The sequence below is a fragment of the Castanea sativa genome, chromosome 5 (genome assembly GCF_040712315.1).
Source record: "Castanea sativa cultivar Marrone di Chiusa Pesio chromosome 5, ASM4071231v1".
In the NCBI taxonomy this organism is placed as follows: Eukaryota; Viridiplantae; Streptophyta; class Magnoliopsida; order Fagales; family Fagaceae; genus Castanea; species Castanea sativa.
The window spans coordinates 35,100,136-35,108,718 of NC_134017.1; positions in this window are offsets into that span (position 1 = coordinate 35,100,136).

Sequence of the window (8,583 nt, forward strand, 5' to 3'; positions counted from 1 at the left end):
CAATAAAATGTGACCTGCTTGCATTGGAACAACATCACAAAGTACTTCATCCTTGTACCTCCCAATTGAAAAAGAAACCAGTACTTGCTTATTTACCTTAACTTCTCCACAATCATTCAACCACTGCAACTTATATGGTCTAGGGTGTTTCAAGGTAGATAAATTCAATTTTTCAACTAAATTAGTACTAGCCACATTAGTACAGCTCCCTCCATCTATAATCATACTACATACCTTGTTGTTGACGTGGCATCTAGTGTGAAAAATGTTCTCCCTCTGTTGTTCCATGTCATCCTCTTTGACTTGGGCACTTAAAGCACGCATTGCAACAAGCGACTCACCCTCCACTGGATACTCCACTTCTTCATCACAAGCATCCTCAAGTGATGGAATCTGGTCATCATCTTCCTCGCTTTCAGTTTCCACCTCTCCATCAATACGTGCGATCATGGTCCTCTTATTTGGGCATTGTGAAGCAATATGACCTACTCCCAAACAACGAAAACACTTAATATCACGATTACGAGTCTGGGATTCAGTTTTACCTTTGTTGACACTGGGAGCTTCATCTCTCCTTTTTTGTGGTTCGGATTTGGACTTGAAAACAGCCCCTTCGTCTTTCCTCCCATTTGACCTCCATGAAGTAGAGGAGCCCGGATTTTGAAATGACCGAGTTCCTTTCCTTTTAAGCTGTTGTTCCACCTTTATTGCCATGTGCACCATGTCCTCCAACTCCACGTAGTGCTGCAACTCCACCACGTTGGCAATGTCCCGATTCAGCCCATTCAGAAACCTTGCCATGGTAGCTTCTCTATCCTCCTCTACATTTGCCCGAATAATGGCAATCTCCATCTCCTTGTGGTAGTTATCCACACTCCTGTAGCCTTGAGTAAGATTCTGTAATTTCTGATACAAGTCCCTATAGTAATGACTAGGAACAAACCGCCTCCTCATGATGGCCTTCATTTCCTCCCAACTCTCAATAGGTCTTTCATGGTTTCTCCTTTTGTTTATCACAAGTTGATCCCACCATATAATAGCATAGTCAGTAAACTCAATGACAGCGAGTTTTACCTTTTTCTCCTCGGAGTAGTTGTGGCACTCAAAGATTAACTCCACCTTCTTCTCCCACTCCAAGTATGCTTCTGGATCATTTTTCCCTTGGAATGTGGGTATCTTCATTTTTATGTTTCCTAGGTTCCTGTCAGTCCCATCTTGCCATCTTGGATCTCTTCGGAAACCTCCACCACGCCTTTCTCTCCTTGGCACAAACTTGCCTTCATTGTTCAGTGAAGCTTGATCTTCTTCATCTTCAAACTCATCCTCGTGGTAGTCATCAGAATCATTCATGTGAGAACGCCTTTCTTGCCTTCTAGCATTAGGGCCTTTTTGGGGACGCTCCTCACGCAAAGTAGCAATAACAGTGTCTTGTCTATCCATCCGATCCCGAATCTCATTAAACACCACGTTCATGCGTTCAAATTGTTGTTGCATAGCTTGCAAAATGATGGACGACTCCTCCCCTCCTTCCCTATTTGATGTTTCACACCTGAAAGACATACTTTTGAAACAACAAAGAATTGTTAGAAATAATTCCTCACAACACTCCCTCACGTGTTTGCACTCAAATTATGTCACTCCCACTCGTGTTTCACTCTTAAATTGGCTTTTTCCCGATATTAGTCTCACACTCTCTTGCCTTTTTCCACTCGTAGCTTCGCCTTTTCAGTTCTGCGATGAACTAATAAACTTGATCAAGAAATTCAACTTGTAGTGTAAAAACAAATACCAACGGCAAGAAAATATGACAGAAACACTAAATCAAAGGAATAGGACAAAAGAAAACGATATTCTGGTCTGAGAGATTTGAAACTACAAACAAATTTTTTTTTTTTTTTTTTCTGATGTTTTTTTGTTCACGTTTTTTTTTTTTTTTTGGAAACTGGGTGCACGATTTTAACCTAGTGCACTTTAAAAAAAAAAAAAAAAAATAAGAACGATGAATGAAGAACACAGAAGGAATAGGATAGGATGGTAACAGGAAACAAAAATAAAATAAAGGGATAGAAAACTGATTTTAGAACCTGTGCTCTGATACCAAATGATGCGAACCTCAATCGACACGCTTTGAGACCCAACAAAAATATTGGAATACTTAACCCAGGAAAGCTAAAAATCAGATATTTGATAGAAACCCTGACCCAACGTTTATAATCGAAACGCGAACCAAAGGTATAAGTTGACCTTGACCCAATGATTATAAAGAATCACGAACCAAAGCTATAAAGTTTGAACGCCACAAGGAAGAATCCTTGATAAGTTCACAGTTCTTGAAGAACCAAAAGAGAGCAAAGCCTCACCTTTTCTGAATTTTATTCAATAATAATCTGAAAAACGTTTACAGACTTTAGAGCCTATTTAAGGACTCCACAAAACTTGACAGACAAGAAAATATATTCTGAAATAACTCCTAATTGATAGATACCTTACCAAATCAGGAATCAAGTTTGACTTAAAAAGCATTAAATGCACCTAAAAACAAGGAAAATACCTAAAAAACGTACTAAATAATAAAACCCTAAATAAAAGCTAATTTGGTCTGAAATTAGCAGATCCAAAATAGGAAAAAATCTGTCTTAACTGATACAGAGCTGGAAAGTCAATCCGCCATTAATTCATGGAATAAATCACTCCCAATTAAGTCAGATCAGCCCTAAATAGCTTGAATTAAATTTAGAACACTTTCATCTTCCTTTGGGCCCAGCTTGGAATATCCTGCGTTAGAATCAGCCAAAATCTCTTGAATCAGCCCATTAAGTGCTTCTTGGATCTTCTTGGATCTTGCTTTTGTAATAGGCCCAACTGGAACATGCAATGGATCCTTGAATGTTTGTTGATTCTCATCAATCCCCTTCTCTTCAAAAGGATTCGTCCTCGAATCATCACCTACATCAAAAGGAGAAAGATCAGAAACATTATCCTCGAATCGTTCTCAAGATGGAATCCATAATCTCTTTTTATAGAGACACGAAATATCCTCTTGAGATAAGTTTAATGGGAAATGGTTATTCAGGGTGCCCACTTTAGTAAGGAGTAACTAAAGCTTATATTTATTGAAATTGGATTTCAATAAATGTGAATAACTAAAAGATTAAACCGGGTACTCAAGGATAAAATAGTTTTTTACAAAGTGACAGTTTATTATGAGTTTGTTCATTATGGATATTTCATGGAGGGGTCTAATGATATTATTAGAGTCTTGGGATATAATTTATTAATAAGGCCTAGAGTGCAATTATATTTATATAATGGTATTAAATATAATTAATGGTATCTTTGGACTTGTCAAGAGTTGACAGAAAAGCCCAAGGCCCATTGGAGCTAGTGTCTTATTGGTCTCTTTTGGTCCCACTCCAAGCCACACACTAAAGTCCAATTGGAAAGGCTCAATAGGCCAGCCCAATTAGATAATTAGTTAGTTATAAAGGGAGAAACATATAAAATTTTTTATTAAGAAAAAAAAAGAGACATCATTGTAAAATGGTGTGTATGTGTGAGTGAAGCCAGTAAATTATTCTCCCTTGAAAACTGATTGAGAGACCTCACTTCTTGGGCGTAAAGTGGAATTGGAGTGAAAACTAAAAGTGTTCCCAAGTACTTCTAATCTTTTGTTTTGAATTTCACCGCACCAAGGTACGCTATCTTGTTCTTAAATTCTGAAATTTACATAGTGCATGTTATCAATCATGAATGAAATAGATTCATGTTTGTTGCTTCCGCTGTGTGTTTTGTATGAGATACAAAACCAATTTTTCCAACAGTTATACATAATCATACAAAAAGGCACTCTATGGTTTGAAGCAAGCCCCTAGAGCTTGGTATGATCACCTCATACAATACTTGGTGTCACATGGGTTCACAAGAGGAAAGACTGATCAAACTCTTTGCATCAAAAGGGAAGACAACTAGTTGATAGTTGCTCAAGTCTATGTTGATGATATCATCTTTGGGTTAACAAAGGATGAACTTGCTCATGGTTTCTCTAAACTCATGCAGGCTGAGTTTGAGATGAGCATGATTGGAGAGTTAAATCACTTCCTTGGATTGCAGATCCATCAGCAAGAGACAAGTATATTCATATCTCAATCTAAATATGCCAGAAATCTTTTGAAAAAGTTCGGTTTGGAATCTGCTAGCTCTATTATAACCCCTATGAGTCCTAATTCCATCTCTTTATCCACTGCAAAGGCTGAATACATCGCTACCCACAACTGTTGCACCCAATTTCTATGTATGGAAAAACTCCTCCATGACTATGGTATTTGTCAAGAACACCTCACTATTTATTGTGACAATACCAGTGCCATTAATATCTCTAAGAATCCAATTCAATATTCTCAAACCAAACACATAGAGATTCGACATCACTTCATTCGTGAGTTTGTGAAGATAGTACCCTTACTCTTGAGTTCATTCACACTAATGACCAGAAGGTTGATCTGTTCACCAAACCTCTTGATAGCAAACGGTTTGAATTCCTTCGTCAAAACATTGGTGTTATCTCCATGAAATGATCCTTTTTTCTCCTCCTTTTCTTCGTGCATTTACGTCTAGTTATTATGCATTGCTTTATTTCACATGTTTTTGTTTGGTTGTTTTTTAGTTTTGTTTTTATTTCTTTTCTTTCATAAAAAAAAAATCAAAAAATCAGAAAAATACAAAAACAGTGTGTGTTTGCGTACATTGGTACTTGTGTACCTTGAATAGCCAATGAAACAAAGTTTTCTAAACTTTGTATCTTTTATGAAACTCAGTTTTTCAAAACTATTTTTCATCCAATCCGTGAGTATGTGTTTGGGCTTTCTTTCTCACAACCCTAAACATATATAAGAATTATTTTAATGGCCGTATGAGGTTACACAATCAAGAGCATAATTTCACAAGTGTGACTGGAAACCCAATTTGCCTTAGTTCTTGAAGAAGCTGCTGTGTTTGTACACCATAGGGTTTTGAGACCGAGCAACTTCTTGATCTTCATCGTGTGATGAATAGAAGAACATTGAAGCCAACATCTTTCTCAAGTTGGTGATCAAGTCACATACTGGGATCCACGCATCTTTTGGTTAGTCACATATTGGGAGTCGTGCAATACAAGGAGAGATTGTCACTACAGAACAAGCCTAATTAGGTATTGGGGTAAGGGTTCAACTGTAGGTTGGTATAAGGTACTGGGATTCCTTTACTTGTAACTGCTTTTTTTGATAATAGTGGATTCTTGGGAGTGGTGACCTTAAAATCACTGTGTCATTTAATTTTCGTTGCATAATTAGTTATTTGGTGATTTGTTTGTTCTACCACGCTTATTGCATGTAATTGAACCTAATTAATTCACTTGGCTAATTAATTGGTTAATTTATCACAAGGGGTCAATACATTTGTGGCCTATCAAGTGGTATCAGAGCGGGCGCACTCTAATTAGGTTTTTAATCTTTACTCTGAGATCCATTGACTCCTGTTTGTCATGGATAGAGGACAGTCACTTATTGTACCTCCTTTATTTGATGGAACTAACTATGCATACTAGAAAGTATGCATGAGAGCTTTCTTGCAGTCCTTAGATGAGAAGGTGTGGCAAGCTATAGAGATAGGCTGGACCAAGCCAAAGGAAGCACCGGCCGACCAGGATGATACAAAGATTAAGGTGGAAAACTTCAACAGCAAGGCATTGAATGCTTTATTCAGTGCGGTCATAAATGAGGAGTTCAAGAAGATCTTCTCTACTAAAACAGTGAAGGAGGCATGGACTATTCTTCAGATAACCTATGAAGGAACCAAGGCTGTCAAGGATTCAAAGCTTCACAGGCTCACTACTAGCTTCGAAGAAATCAAGATGGAGGAGGATGAGTCATTTGATGAGTTCTATGCCAGGCTCAAGGACAGAGTGAACTCAGCATTCAATCTTGGGGAAACCATTCCCGAACCCAAAATTGTGAGAAAAGTGCTCAGATCTCTGCCCTAGAGATTTCATGCCAGGATCACTGCCATTGAGGAATCAAAGGATATTGACAAGATTCCTTTGACAGAGTTTGTTGGAAATCTGCAGACCTATAAGTTGGGTTTTCTAGGCTTGAGAAGTCAAGCAAAAGCAAGAGCATGGGACTAAAGACCAAAAACAGTAACGCTGATGAGTCTTCCGATGATAAAGATTCTAAAATGAAGTCCTACATTACCTGGCAGTTCAAGAAGTTCATGAAGAAAGCCAATGCATAGGGCTTCGACAAGGACCGCAGGCAATCAAGTTCTTCACAGTCTAAGAGCCAAGACAAAGGGAAGAAGGATGCTAGAGATGGCGGTAAGTACACTGCTCCCTCAGGGCCCAAGTGTTTCGGGTGTCAAGGATTCGATCACATGAAACAAGAGTGCCCCACTTATTTCAAATCTATTGGGAAAAGTAAGGCACTTGCTGCTACCTTGAGTGACACCGAACTTGAGGATGATTCTGAAAATGAAGATGACGGAATACTAAATGCCTTCACCTCTACTGTCAATCCTACTAAAGGGATTGTAGAAGATGTGGATGAAGAAAAAAACTTGGTGGAATCAAAATTTGAGAAGATGGATGAGCAAGATGACATCCAAGCAGGCTATGCAAAGCTATACAAGGTGTTAGAAAAACATGAGAAGCTGTATAGGTTGGCTACCAAGAAGCTCAATGATGTGGAACTTGAACTAGAACAATTCTCCACAAAGTTTGATAAAGCCAATCAGATCATTGGAGCACTAAGATTTGAGAACAGTTTCTTGGCTGAGAAGACCAAGAAGCTTGAGGCAAAACTATTCCAAGTGAGATCTCAGTTGGAGAGGAACTCAAGTGCAAAGCTTGATGAGATGCTCGGCATGCAAAAATTTGCCTTCGATCAAACCGGTTTAGGGTATGATTTTTCTTTTCCCAATATTGCTTCCTCTAGTACTACTGTTTTTATTTCTCCTGCTAACAATATTGATTCTGAGAATAATGATACTAAAACTATGATAGCTAGTGAGAACATAGACATGGGTAAATCTATCTTAGGAGCACCCCTTAAGCTTGCTAAGAAAGAAACCAAAAACCTTAGGGCTATGAAGAGTAATGCTCAAAAGTCTGAAGAGAAGAAGCAGCATCTTTTTCATCACTGTGGCGCAGCTGTACATACTCGACCCAATTGCTATAAGTGGTTAGCCACTCAACAGAGCAACAACATGATTTTGTCTGGAAACCAGAATCAGCTTCCATCCTCTCTTGCTCCTCTTGGAGATCTCCTCAAAGCCCTCATGTTCCTTTCGAACATGAACGGTTTCAATTCTTCTTCCTCACCGCCGGTTAAAGGTTCTGCTCAAAGAAAATGTTCTTCCAAGGTGTGAAAGGAAAATGGCTCCAAGTGATTTAGTCACTTTTTCTCTCTCTCCCTCTTTTTGTTATGATTGAATTACTTGTGTGTTTTGTTTTCTTATTTTGAGACAGTCTAGTTATTATGCATTGCTTTATTTCACGTGTTTTTGTTTGGTTGTTTTTCAGTTTTTTTTTCTTTTCTTTCATAAAAAAAATTGAAATATCAGAAAAATACAAAAATAGTGTGTTTGTGTACATTGGTACTTATGTACCTTGAATGGCCAATGAAACAAAGTTTTTTAACTTTGTATCTTTTGTAGCTTAGATGAGCATCTTTATCCACAACTAAGCAAGTGAGCTTTGTGGCTCTTGTTTATGATAAGTAAGGTTAAGTGATCTCTTGTACTTAATACTCGTATCACTCTTTTTAATGGGAAGGACTAGAAAATCCTAAGAGAAAGGCATAAATAACTATCTTACCACTATTGCTCGCCAATCATGAAATGACATCTGTATGCTTCGGCATAGCAAAAGTACAATGTCAAAAAGCTTAACATAATTGGGTATTTCTTTTCTCTCTCTTATATACCCATGTATGTGATGAGGACACAATTTACTGTTTAATTATTGTAATTTATTATTTTTGGTATTTTTATGTAAAAACGTTATTTTAGGTTTAGGTGATTTAATTCCTTGTTTTTAGGTGCATTTAATGCTTTTTAGGTCAAATTTGATTCCAGATATGGTAAGGTATCAATTAGGAGTTATTTTAGAATATATTTTCTTGTCTGTCAAGTTTTATGGAGCCCTTAAATAGGCCTTATGCTTGTAAACGTTTTTCGAAGATTATTATTGAATAAAATTCAGAAAAGGTGAGGCTTTGCTCTCTTTTGGTTCTTCAAGAACTGTGAACTTATCAAGGATTCTTCCTTGTGGCGTTCAAACTTTATACCTTTGGTTCGTGATTCTTTATAATCATTGGGTCAAGGTCAACTTATACCTTTGGTTCGCGTTTCTCTTATAAACGTTGGGTCAGGGTTTCTATCATAAATCTGATTTTTAGCTTTCCTGGGTTAAATATTCCAATATTTTTGTTGGGTCTCAAAGCGTGTCGATTGAGGTTCGCATCATTTGGTATCAGAGCACAGGTTCTAAAATCAGTTTTCTATCTTTTTATCTTTTATTTCCTGTTATCATCCAAAAAAAAAAAAAAA